Genomic DNA, 14,439 nt, shown 5'->3' with positions numbered 1-14,439 from the left:
AAGTTGCGAGTCGACTCCGATTCTTGGCGAGTCGACTCCCAGTATGTCCGAGTTGACTCCTAGAGAAAAGCAGTCTGAAAAGGCAGAGAATCAGCTTTCAGAGATCCTATGAATGAGTCGACTCCAAGTGTTGCAGAGTCGACCCCCAAGATAGTCGAGTCGACTCCAGTAAGGTCCGAGTCGACTCCAAGGCAGAAATGTTCAAAAGACAGAGAATCGATTTTTCGGTCTCTAAGAACGAGTCATCTTCCGAAAATATCGAGTCACCTCTCAAGTCAGCCAAGTCGACTCCAAGTAAACCCGAGTCGACTCGAGAAAGAAAAACAGAAAGTTGAGTTTCTGAAACCCTGAGAACGAGCTGACCCCTAAGTGCCTGAGTCGTCTCCAGCTGTTGGCGAGTCGACTCCAGTTTGGTCCAAGTCGACCCCAGGACGAGGCATGCACTTTGATTCAAATCTGGAACAGCGAACGAGTCGTCTCCAGTAAAGCGCGAGTCGACTCCAGTAACAGCCAAGTCGACTTCAGATCGCACGAATCGACTCCGATCCCAACGGATACATTGTCAGGATGTGCAGACGGGACAGAACGGCTCCAAATCTCTCTCTAACGGCTAGTTTTCGAAAGAAACCACTTAAATAGCCAGAGTGAACAGTAGTAGACAACAAGAGAGCTATTCCATCTGAGCATTAAAGCATTTCAACTACCAAGAGCTTCCGTAAAGTGAATCGAAGAAAAAGAAGGAAAAAGTGCATTCATCTCAAAGCAAAAAGTGCTTCCTTCGCATTCAAGGCTCTACTACTGTCCTCCATCCTTCGGCACATTCAAGAGGAGACTCAGAAATCGAGAAGCCCTCACTTCCTCATCTAAAATATGTTTGAGAGCTTCTAACTCAACTTTATTTATATTGTCTCACACTTGCTTTTTAGAAGCTTTCTTTGAGAACTTTTAAACTCTTGTTTTTCCTACTTGATTCAATCAGGGGATTGAATCAAGGGTTGTAAGGTTTGTTGATAAGCCAAAGATAAAACCAACGGTGTAAGGTGTAGTTTGTGAACCGGAGAAAACCAACTGGGTTTGATTGTGAACCCAGAAAAACAATCAGGTGGTTCTAGTCGGTAAGCCTGTCAAAACCGACCGAGTTCGTTGTGACCTCGTGAAAACAACAAGTTGGATTGTGAGCTTATAAAACAACCGGCTATAATCCTAGAAATTATAGTGAACTTCCAAGTGCGGCTTGGGGAGTAGATGTAGAAGCAAGAGTTGGCTCCGAACCACTATAAATGTTTCTGTGTTTGTATTGCACCTTGTCTCTTTCACTCTCTTCACTCATTGTATCTAGTAATCTAACTAATTCACTTGCAATATATTTAGTTAATCACTCACCTTTTTTTAATTGAGCAATAATTAATTAAAATCCAATTCACCCCCCTCTTGGATTGTCTTCTTGGGCAACAAATGGTATCAGAGCAGGTGCTTTCATATCGATTGGTGTTCCAATCCTTAAAAAGAGTAAAAGATTAAGATGACAATTCCTTTTGGATCTTCCCTTAGTGAGGAGCAATCCACCAATAGGCCTCCCTTGTTCAATAAAGCTAACTACACCTATTGGAAGGCTAGAATGAGGATTATGATGTTTGGAGCATCATAGTTAATGGGCCGTATATTTCTTCTATCTATGTTAATAACATTGTTATATCCAAGCTTAAAAAAGATTGGGATGATAATGATAGAAGGAAGACATAACTAAATGCCAAAGCAATGAATGTTCTTTATTGTGCCTTGAACCCTAATGAATTCAATAGAATTTCTACCTGTAACTCTGCAAAAGAGATATGGGATAGATTTGAAATGACCCACGAGGACACAAATCAAGTCAAGGAATCTAAAATCAACATGCTAGTTCATAAATATGAACTATTTAAAATGGAATCTAATGAAACCATCTCTTGCATGTTCACCAAATTTACTGATATTGTCAACGACTTAAAAAGCCTTGGCAAAAGTTATACTAACAGTGATCTTGTCAGAAAAATTCTTCGTTCTTTATCAAGATCATGGGAAGCCAAGGTCACGGCAATCCAAAAAGCAAAAGACTTGAACAAGCTGCCACTCGAGGAGCTCCTTGGATCTCTAATGACGTATGAGCTCACAATAAAACAACACAGCGAAGAAGAATCCTCCCATAAAAAAAAGGTAATTGCCCTTAAGTCTACCTCTTCTAACAAAGATCTTGAAAGTGCATCCTAGGTTCTTCGGTGTTTAGCATGCTGAATTTTTTTTTAAAAAAAAAACCATGGAGCAGAATTTTCCTTCCTCTTATCGCATATATTTCATTTGAAATTCGAATTTAAATGATTCAGAGGTTTACACGCCAACTACGAAAGTTATTTGATGTATGAAATTATTTAATATATTGCTTAATGTTTAAATTCAAATTCAAACAACAAACAATGTCACCATGTGTCAAGCAATGGGTCCATGCACCATGCAATAATTTTGGTTTATTTAAAATTCATGAAATCCAATTCCATGTCACCACTAATTGCCACATCATCTGAGCCTAATCCTCTTGGGTTGCACCTAATCAAATTTGGTCAAACCCGGATTAAAACAAAGTAATTTGGTTGAACCCAATCTAATCATGTCAGACCCTGATTGAGCTCAAATTGAATTCAATTCAATTTTTGGCTCATCCAAACTCAATAAATTGAATTAATTACTTTGTGTTGGACCTAATCCAATTAGGTCAATCCTCAATTAAGAACAAATTAATTTAAAATTAATTTGATCAGCTTAAGTCCTTTTGGTTCTGACCTAATCCAATCAAGTCAAAATCCTGATTGAGCCCAAAGTTGAATCCAATTCAATTTGGCTCATCCTTAGCAAAATTACTCAATCAAATTGAGTTTATTAGTAATTTAATTACTAATTAATCATCCAATAATTACTTTAATTATTTTAAAAGATAATTTGCTAATCAAATTGACCAAATTATCTCCAAATGATTCTTAATCATTCATCAGCTTTCTTGATCAATCAGGAATCTTCTATGCATGTGACCTCATAGATTCGAACCTAAGCCGGTAGTATAGGAACGACTTCCTGCACTAATCGATGTGACCATCTAGCAATGGTACCCGACATCCGGATAGGCCGAATATATGCGAAGCAAATATTCTGGAACCCTGGACTATGGTTACTGTATAATTCAATCCCTTTGACTCCTAATGCCAGGATGACTTAGAGCTCACTGTCAACCCTATAATTAGTACATCCATTATGTGATTAACTTTAGATATCCCGTGACCCCTCACTGGGATTACCCTGGCCAAGGTTTTGCTAAATTAATCACAAGACATTATCTCCTATTTTCAGGTGGGGTCAATTCCATCTTGACTTACAACTGACTACGCAAGTACTTGACTGCACCCAGTGACCTTCCGTCACTGAATTAGAAATTTAGGTAGTCCGGTACCAAAGTACAGTGAGTTGCTTGCTAGTCACAGGTTGCGGTCTCAGGTCAGAGGGCCAAACTATACCCATATCCACTCAGAACATCTCTCGACAGTAGAGCATTCCGGAATTGGTCATATTCGGTAAAATGTACTCCTACACTTCACCTGTGTGGCATACCAGTGTCTCCACACTCCTTGGTTAAGAGGACAACTAACGTATATGTCATACAATGACCTAATCTCGATAATGTTGTCGTCCTAGTAACAACATATTATTTGGTCACGAACAAGTTTAAGGACTCAAAGATAAATCCTCCTTTATCATAACATAAGTCCTAAGGACTTCATCATATAAGAGTTCATTTGAAGATGAAATGATGAATAATGCCAAATAATACTTTATTAATTTATCAATTCATTTACAAAATTCAATCATCAATATACTGACGATTGATATTTAGGATACAATTCCTAACACTTCCTACCTATCCCGGGTTAGTCCGGGAATTCTATGGCACCGTCATACGGGGTGGTGGTGGTATTCAAGGGAGGATAACCAACATCCCTATCTGCATTTTGGAGGACCTCATTGCATGAGTCTTCCACCTCTCTCAAGAGGGGATAGCTCCCACTCACCCCACCGATAGGTCTGAGGCCCTTACGGCCATCCTAGGGAGAGTACCCTAATCGCCCATTGAGGAGATTTTTGCAAATCAGCTCTCCGCTGAAATGCGCCTCCTACTTAGTATCATCTCTCGCACCCTCTTTCCCAAAATCGGTAGATTTGATTTCATTTTCGAAAAAGACTTAGCCTTAATGTTCAATATTCTACATGAAGTCCCTCTTAACTTTCCAAAACTCATTTACAGTTATATTAGTGAACCCGTAGATAAACCTAGATTGAGTCTCCCCTATGGTATGCTCTTCACATTGATCTTTAGGGAGTTAGAGGTTCCTATCCCTGAGGGGGAACCCTCTCGTTCACTCCGTTTCACTGACCATATGGGCGAGGGGACTCTTTACCGAATGGGTTTCCACAAGATTGAGGGTGTTTGGGTTAGAAAAGGTTCCTCTACCATACCATCTGACCTCACTGCTCCTCACTCTCCCACCTCTGACCATGACCAGGACATCTCCGCAGATCCTCCCACCTTTCCATCCACTGCTGGCCCTTCATCCACTGCCGGCCCTTCGTCCTATGCTGGACCTTCATCCACAGTGCCACCACCTCAGCAGCATCTAGAGGTCAGAATTAGTCCTGAGCAGCTTAGAGCCTTGAGGGATGACATTGTGAGGGAACTCAGAGGTACCACCAGTACACCCTCCACTGACTTGACCCCCTCCACTCTAGCAGTGTCAGTCATGGTTGCTGAAGTCAAATAGGAGTTGTCCAGTCAGAGAAGTCTAATTCAGGGTCAGTATATGAGATTCTCCGAAATTCAGAAAGCTACCAAACAAATGCAAGACTCGGTGAGGTCCGAGCTACTAAGCCTGAATCAAGGAGCAGAAAGGGTTGAAAATGCAGTGATAGATAAGCTTGATACAATCAACGAAAGCGTAACCCAACTGACCCAAACTCAAGCTAGAACTACTTCAGAAATAATTGCGCAACTGGAGAATGTCTCTGAAGGAGTTAGTTTGCTTTTGCAGTGTCAGCGCAGAAATATTGGAGCTTCATCTTCTTCTTCTAGACGTCCTTAGACTTATATTTTGTTTTATTATCATTTAAAGCCTTTTTGGACTTTCAATCATTGTACTCAAATTTTGTAATACTCACAATGAATTGAAGTCTTTTTCTAAAAACTTGTATACATTGTGCTTTCTATGTTATGAGTATTGTGTTATGAGCATTGTCTACATTGATTCTTTGATACTTCACCTTTTTGCTATGATGACAAAAAGAGGAAGAAAATATGATACATTGTATGTAAAGAAAATCACTAAACAAGAAAAGGAATCACTAAACAAGAAAATTTTTTAAGCAAAATGTGATTTGTTCTTAGTGGATTCGATACCTCGAGGCTCATTATTCCTCCGATTGGGGCTCCTCAGGGAGTAATCTCCAGAATCTATTCAAGAGATATTCGGAGATTAGTTGCAATCATATTCAAGAACAAATCGTCAGATTTTTCCTTCTATAATTAAGAACTAAAGCTCAAGTTTAAAACATTAAAAGAAAATTCAGAAAACTTGAACAAAGTTCAAACAAAATTGAATGTACATGTTGAGGGGGAGAATCTGAAATTCTAAGAAAACAGATTAATTAAAAGAATATAAGCCAAACAATTGACTGTATGATTTGAAGGCTTATATAATTCCAAATGAAAGGGGGAGCTTTAATTTCAAAGTATACTGACTCATGCCTTTCAATTTTGGATACACTAAATGACTAGATATTTGAATTCATTTCAAAACTTTACCTATGAATCATTCCTTGAATAGGTAATTGACTTTACAAATCCTCAATGTTTTGTCATCATCAAAAAGGAGGAGATTGTGGAGTAATTGAGTATTCCATAATTGATTTTGATGAGCACAAAGCATCTTGAGTATATCTTATGTTGTTCTAATGAATTCAATCTAGTATTTCAGGCAAATATGTGTGAATTTCTGTTTAAGTGCCTCGAGCTTTGGTTCAAAATATTTTGGCAAAGTATTTGACTCAATTTGAACCAAAATTTGCATCACGAGTCGACTCCGACATTTTGCGAGTCGATTCCGGGACACTTAAAGTTTTTGGCACAAGCTCGAGTCGACTCCGAGACTATCCGAGTCGACTCCGGGACCATCCGAGTCGACTTCGATTGAGAACAGATAGAAAGACAAAACGATAGTTTTCAGACCCTATCCACGAGTCGACTTCTGAAGGTTTCGAGTCGACTCCGATGCCTGACGAGTCAACTTCAGATGGTTCCGAGTCGACTCCAAAGGGTAATAGACAGAAAGATAGAACGATAGATTTTAGATCCTGTTACCGAGTCGACTCCAAAAAGTTGCGAGTCGACTCCCAGTATGTTCGAGTCGACTCCCAGAGGAAAGCAGTCTGAAAAGGCAGAGAATTAGCTTTCGGAGACCCTGTGAACGAGTCGACTCCAAGTGTTGCAAAGTCGACCCCCAAGATAGTCGAGTCGACTCCAGTAAGGTCCGAGTCGACTCCAAGGCAGAAATGTTCAAAAGACAGAGAATTGATTTTTCGGTCTCTGAGAACGAGTCGTCTCCCGAAAATATCGAGTCGCCTCTTAAGTCAGCCGAGTCAACTCCAAGTAAACCCGAGTCGACTCGAGGAAGAAAAACAGAAAGTTGAGTTTCTGGAACTCTGAGAACGAGCCGACCCCTAAGTGCCCGAGTTGTCTCCAGCTGTTGGCGAGTCGACTCCAGTTTGGTCCAAGTCGACCCCAGGACGAGGCATGCACTTTAATTCAAATCTGGAACAGCGGGCGAGTCGTCTCCAGTAAAGCGCGAGTCGACTTCAGTAACAGCCGAGTCGACTCCAGATCGCACGAGTCGACTCCGATCCCAACGGATACATTATTAGAATGTGCAGACGGGACAGAACGGCTCCAAATCTCTCTCTAACGGCTAGTTTTCGAAAGGAACCACTTAAATAGCCAGAGTGAACAGTAGTAGACAACAAGAGAGCTATTCCATCTGAGCATTAAAGCATTTCAACTACCAAGAGCTTCCGTAGAGTGCATCCAAGAAAAAGAAGGAAGAAGTGCATTCAACTCAAACCAAAAAGTGCTTCCTTCGCATTCAAGGCTCTACTACTGTCCTCCATCCTTCGGCACATTCAAGAGGAGACTCAGAAATCAAGAAGCCCCTACTTCCTCATCTAAAATCTGTTTGAGGGTTTCTAACTCAACTTTGTTTATATTGTCTCACACTTGCTTTTTAGAAGCTTTTTTTGAGAACTTTTAAACTCTTGTTTTTCCTACTTGATTCAATCAGGGGATTGAATCAAGGGTTGTAAGGTTTGTTGGTGAGCCAAAGATAAAACCAACGGTGTAAGGTTGTAGTTGGTGAACCGGAAAAAACCAGCTGGGTTTAATTGTGAACCCAGAAAAACAATCGGGTGGTTCTAGTCGGTGAGCTTGTCAAAACCGACCGAGTTCGTTGTGACCTCGTGAAAATAACAAGTTGGGTTGTGAGCTTGTAAAACAACCAGCTGTAATCCTAGGAATTATAGTGAACTCCCAAGTGCGGTTTGGGGAGTGGACGTAGGAGCAAGAGTTGGCTCCGAACCACTATAAATCTTTCTATGTTTGTATTGCACCTTGTCTCTTTCACTCTCTTCACTCATTGCATCTAGTGATCTAACTAATTCACTTGCAATATATTTAGTTAATCACTCACCTTATTTTTAATTGAGCAATAATTAATTAAAATCTAATTCACTCGCCCTCCCTCTTGGGTTATCTCCTTGGGCAACATAGTCTAAAAAAAGGAATAAGCAAGTTATCGAAGGAAGCAGCCAAGTCACACTATTCCATAGCCAAGGTTTTCTATGAAACCGAGTGAATGTCGTTGCTACTTTCCTATAGTCGTCTTTTCAGTACTAGTGCGAAGATTCTTTAGATATTGCATTTACGAGAGGTGCAGCTGTCCTTGCCGCTTTCGAAGCATCATGATTAAGGCGAGGATGCCAGCACACTGATTAAATGCTTAGAGTCCAACGATGATCCAAGGGATTATCTGAGGGCAAATACTCAATCAACACATGGTCAAAGTAGGTGACATTCCATATCGGCATAAACCACTAAGCTTCTTTATATAGAGCGAACAATTGCCACAAAACCCTTCTGCCTCATTCCTTCCTGCTACGAAATTTCTCCATCATTTGCTAGGGATTTCTTCAAGTTCTCGGTGGGTAGTTCATGTACTTTCGACACGCTCCTTCCTTTCTCCCATCCTCTTTTATTTTTCTTTTGTTTGTTGCTTATGAATTCACCCAGGAGGCTGGTCTACTGATGCCGAAGGGGTAGGTCAGTGTTTCCTTGATTGGGCATATGTGGCCTTGAGGGGAACTCACCTTGAGGTACTTTTGGCTCCAAATACTGAAGAAAGTACTCAAGAGAAGTCTGACCTTAACTAGATTCAGGCCATATTTTCTATTTCTCAAAACTTCACCTTAGAGTTGCTTGGTCCTTTGGATCGAGTGACTTCACCAAGGAGAAATTAGGTGGCCTTGTATAAGGAATCTTTGAAGGCAAGGCTAAGACTCCCAATTCTTCTAGTCATCGCCGAGTTGTTGGCTCAATAATAACTCATCCTGGCTCAGCTTGTCCCAATGCTTGGAGGATGATAGTCAGTTTCTTTTGTTTTGTATGGCTTCAAGGGATCATCGCTATCGTGGGGATATTTTGAGCCTTTTTTCAGAAGAAGGCTCACCCTCAGAATAAAGGGTAGTAGTATCTTTTCTATAAGAAGGGTTACAATGTTCTTTCTCTAGTCCTTCATCCATCCACAACTGCAAGGGCCAAGATTGAGCCTTTTCTTTGGGCTTCCCAATGCGGTAGAGGACACCCGAGAAGCGAGTGTTGAGTCTTTTCTCCATTTTGTCAAATAAAGAGCAAAAATCGGTGGACATCCTTCGACAGATGAGGATCCCAACTTTGATCGAGTTGCTCCGATAGTTGGCTTTGGTAAATGCTGGCTTGAGCCCTACTTCCACTGTTGGTATACTTTCTTGCCCCATTTTGCTTCTTATTTATGTTGCTCCACTGATTGACTTAGTCATTCTTCATGTTTACAGTGATGAAGTTCAAAATGAACAAACTATTTAGCTCTTCAAGAAAGAGAAGGTCTATAGAAGCTAGCCTCTCCTCAAGAAGGAGGAATAAGGTGGCAGCAAGCTCAACCGTTGTCAAGGCCCGCTGCTAGGGCTGAGGAGAGGCCCACTGGAGAAGAATCACCTAAGGTGGAGGTGATTGTTGTTCCTCCTATTTCTGTCTGTCCACCTGCTCTGGAGGTCATCTAGGAAGCAATCACAGACGATGCCTTTGGGCCTTTTTCAATGGTCGCTCTTGCGGCCATTCCAACTTTTGTGATAGTTCCAAAAGTTGTTCCTACTCTTTTGGTTATGTCGAATGTAGCCCCATCTTCAATGGCCCACCTTAGAGGGCCCCACACTTCTAGACCTACCTCAAATGCTGCCGCATCTCCGGTGGTGACATCCAAACTAGCTTTACCCCGATCACCGAGGCCGCTCATGCATCTTCATCTCGGCTTGCCCCATAGAACGCTAAGCTGGGGGTCTTCCAGTCAAATTGGTCAGTGAGGACCTCCAATTCAGTGCTTCACCAGGGTAACCCTCAAGTCATGTGGGACAAGGTCCAAGATTTATGCTTTTCAATGATGAAGAGAAATTTTGGAGTGGGGGAGATAGGGCAAAAAAGAAGGAATATAAGATTTACAGCACCCAAAAAAAATAGAATATAAGAGTTACAGCACAATATAAACAATATTAAAGAGAAGAAGCTCTCAAACAGATTTTATGTTGAAGTAGGATGTGGTTTCTTCTCTTCTGGATCCTCTCTTGAATATGCTGGTGGTTGAGGATCAGTTAATCGAGCCTTGAATGTGAGGAGTACTTCTGAATTTGATGTTGGGACAATTACTCCTCTTTTGCTTTGAGAAAGGCTCTAATCCTTTTTGGTGGATGTAAACTTGAATGCTCTTCAATGGATGCTTTATTCTTGTCTTCTTTCTTCTTTTAAACACTTTTTAGAGCCTTCCTTTTTGAAAACTAGCCGTTACAAAAGATAAAAGAGCCGTTTTGACTCAACTATGCAACCTGACAATATGACCGTTGAGATTGGAGTCAACTCGCGCGACTTGGAGACGGCTCGACTATGGCTGGAGTCGACTCGTATTCTTCAGGTGACGACTCGCTCACTGTATCTTTTAAAAGTACTTACCAGGCTATTTTCCAAGAATCGGCTCGCGACATTCTGGAATCGACTCACCAAAAGCGGAAGACGGCTCACGTCCTTCAAGTATCGGCTCGATCTTAGTGTGCCAGAAACTAATCTTTCTGCCTTTTCTTATCGGAGTCGACTTGCGTCATCTGGATATTAGAAGTATGCCCTAGAAGCCAATCTGGCTAACACATTATTAATTCTGGGACATAATTTTGTACTTAACTTTATTATTATTGATTAATAAATGGGCATTCTTTTCATTCATATTGTTTATGTGTCTATGAATCGTCCAAGGAATTAATAAGATGATGATACATATTCTCAAGAGTTGAGAATTTGAGCCATGTATCATTGGTGATTATTTTCTAAATGCTCCTGATCAATGGATCATCACGAGGACAGTGATCGATCTGATCACTGCACACATCGCTTTCCTTATGGATGGACGAGACTCGAGTCCACAGTGTAGGGACACTGAAGTGATAGTGCAGGTGCTTGTTAGAGAACAAGGGTACTTGAGCATGACCAAGACAAGAAGTCACTTAGATGTCTATCCACTCGTCAGTGACTTGCTTGATGTTGCAGTAGTGTGACTGATCCTTTGACCTGCAGTGCTTCGGCTACTCACAGTGAGGTTATTGTAGTTTGACTGCACATACACATGGTCTCTAGTCATATGGGTCCTTGTTGTGTAGATTGGCTGCAGTAGGTTCACTGTAGGAGTAGGGTATGCACTTACATGGAATCTATCGACCTTGATAGATGAGGAGTGATCCTATGTAATTTATTAGACAGAGTTTTAAGACCTTGGCCAGGGCAGAATATATAGTGGAAAAGAGTTTTCTACTCTCGAACTCAAGTCGAATAAATCTAGACATATGACAGACAACGAGGTTTGACGAGTTATCCATGACCTCCGGTCTGTAGGGATCCACGATAGAAGGACTGTATCACACGATAACTGCACCTAGAGGTTCATCATTTCATTCTGCTGGGTGGCCACTACATGCTGCTAGGTGTCACTGGTGGATGGTGGGACTCATAGGGATTCTCTCGATGATCGATAAACCCTAATGAGTTGAGTTGGAATCGTTCCAACCCATTGAAAGGAGTTTTCAATGATATTGTGATAGAGATCACAATATATCTCACTACCAGTCAGAATAGAACCTATGAGGTCACACATCCAATGGTTGAATAGTGATTATGAATCACGAGTAATCAATTCGATTGATAATCAGTTAAAGAAGGAACACTGGGAATTAATTAATTGGACTTAAAATACAAATCCTACTTGGAGTAGGATTCCTAGAGTCCTAATTGGATTAGGACTGGAAATCCTACTTGGACTAGGACTGGGAGTCCTACTTGGAGTAAGATTCCTACAATCCTAATTAGATTAGAATTTTGAATTCAATTTGGATTCCTACTTAGAATAGGATTCCTAAGAAGTCCTAATTGGATTAGGACTTCGGATTCAAAGTAGAGTCCTAATTGGATTATGACTAAAATTAAATAAGTCCTAATTGGATTAGGATTTCTTAAGTCCTAATTAATTATTAATCTAATGAATTATGATGACTCCTAATTTGATTAGGATTGAAAGGTTCAATTGAGTCATGATTCAATCAAATCCTAATTGGATTAGGATTTGAAGGGAAAACAAATAGGTGCACCTAATCCTCTTTGGAAGAGGACTAGACCACCTTGCATTAGACCCCACGCCCCACTTGATTGGATCAAGTAGGGCACGCGTGATGAGGAGAACCTCCTCCTTGGCCGAAATCAAAGAGAAGTGAAGAGGGGCGTGCGCCCCTCTTCTTAGCTCCAAAAGGAAAAACATAAAGCTCCTAAAATGTAGGAGCTTCATGTGTCTTTATAAGGAGGTAAAGGAACAAACCCTAGGTGATTTCTTTTCCCCCTCCTTTCAGCCATGAGCCACCCTTTTCTCTTGGGTTTTGAGCCGCCATCAGCAAAGGAAAAAGAAGAGGAGCCGTGCGCCTCCTCTTGGCCTTCACCCTTGGTTCCAACGCAGGAAAATCAAAAGGCTGCAACTAGCCTTTTGATTCTTCTCCCTGGAGTCTTCCTCTTCTTCATCCTCCCTCTGACATTCAAGAGTTGATTGAGAAGGAGGTGATCAGCCATCAAAACAAATCTCTGCAAGGGAGCTAGCACCCCGGGGAGATTAGAGTGTTTGGATTGGTCCTCTGCTTCGTGTGGATACCCGTAGATGCCGGACGCGTGTGCGGCTTCAAGCGAACCTTCTTCCAAAACCACGAACTTCAGTTTGCGGTGATCATCTACCCGCACAAGGTGAAGATCTGGTCTTCCTAATTGTTTAAAAAGTTTTAATCCTAATCCATCTACGAATGATTTTTGAAATAACGTTCATGAGATGAACGTATGACCCCGTGCATGCCTCTTCCGCTGCATCTGAAAAATTTTTAATTTTCTGCGGCATGGGCGGGTTCCCAACACTGGAGTCGGCTTACCAAAAGTTGGAGGCAGCTCGCGATCTTTAGGTGGTGACTTGATCTCAGTCCCATAGAAAAACAATCTTCTATTTTACTTTTTGAAGTCGACTCGATATCAGTTGAGTTGAGAAATAGATCTTCTATCTTTTTGTTGGAGTCGACTCTGTATCAGGCGGAGTCGACTCGGTATCAGCTAGGTTTGAAATGAGTCTTCTGTCTTTTCTCCGAGGTCGACTCGATATTAGGCGGAGTTGACTCGGGCTCTGTACTCGGTAATTATGCTCTCTACCAATCTTTCAGGTGTCGACTCGCCAACCTGGGTGTCGACTCGAGGTCGTGCCGGATAACAACTTTTGTGCCAGAGTCGACTCGAGAAATCTTGGAGTTGACTCGAGTGCAAGGCAAGACTAAAAAGGTTCCAAATATTATAAAAACTGATCTTAAGAATCCTGAACCATTTTCTAAGCCATCCTAATGTATATAACAATATATTCCCGAAACACTCACTTGAATTCGTTAGTATAATATGAAATATACTCAACTGTTTTGGGCTCATCAAAATCAAATAAGAGAACAACAATCATTCAACAGGGCCATCCCAATTTGGTGAGAGCTTGCCATGTTCAGCTGGTTGCGAGACTTCAACCCTCCTAAGTACCTAATCTCCAGGCTGGAAGAATTTAGTTTTTATCCGAGAATTATAATATTGGGCAACTTGCTACTGGTAGGTGGCCATGCAAATCCGAGGCCATTCCTTAGTTTCTTCAAGAAGGTCAAGTCTGCTTGATAGATATTCTGGATTCATTTGTTCTTCCATTGGAGTTAGATGTGTGGTTTGTTACGCCCAAAGGATGTTGTGGAGCTCATCTATTTGGAGTCCTCTTGCTCCATCCAACCGCATCTTCATAACCTATAGAATAGTTTTGTTGGTCATTTCGGCTTATCTGTTTGACTAGGGGTGCTTGACTAAGGTGAGACGGTGCTCTATCTGTAAATCGGTGTAGAATTCTCCAAAGTTGGTGTGGTCAAATTCCTCCCATTGTCATGACAATGGATCGGAGAAGCCCTAAGCATCATAGGATATATCTCCACATAAAATCTTGGGCCTTCTTCTTAGTGATTCAGGGTAAGGGCTCAGCTTCGATCCACTTAGTGAAGTAATCGATAACTACTATTAAGAACATCCTTTCCCTAGTTGCTTGAGGAAATGGCCTGAGGATACCATCTCTCATTGGGTGAACAACTATGGCGTGCTAACCGGCATAAGTGATATGGCCGACTATCACTAATGCTTGCGTGTCTTGGCATTGGTTGCACTTTCTCACAATGTTGGCAGCATCCTTCTATATGCTTAGTGATGTAGCACAAGTGCAGGGAAAGAGAAGAAGGAGGAAGAACGAGGAAGGGAGAAGGAAGAAGAGGTTATAGAGATGCAGGAAGAAGAGAAGGGGAGGAGGAATGATAGTCAGTTTTAAAGACCACGCAATAGCATGTATCTGGTAGGATAGTAATTTCGGATATCGATCCACAGGGATTGGGGTACAGTTGTTTTCTTAAAAATATTTAAAAAGAAGAGTTTGTAAAGACTAT

Source organism: Phoenix dactylifera, unplaced genomic scaffold (genome assembly GCF_009389715.1).
Source record: "Phoenix dactylifera cultivar Barhee BC4 unplaced genomic scaffold, palm_55x_up_171113_PBpolish2nd_filt_p 000162F, whole genome shotgun sequence".
NCBI classification, from domain to species: Eukaryota; Viridiplantae; Streptophyta; class Magnoliopsida; order Arecales; family Arecaceae; genus Phoenix; species Phoenix dactylifera.
The sequence above is the reverse complement of the archived record's forward strand: the minus strand, read 5'-3'. Positions refer to the sequence as shown.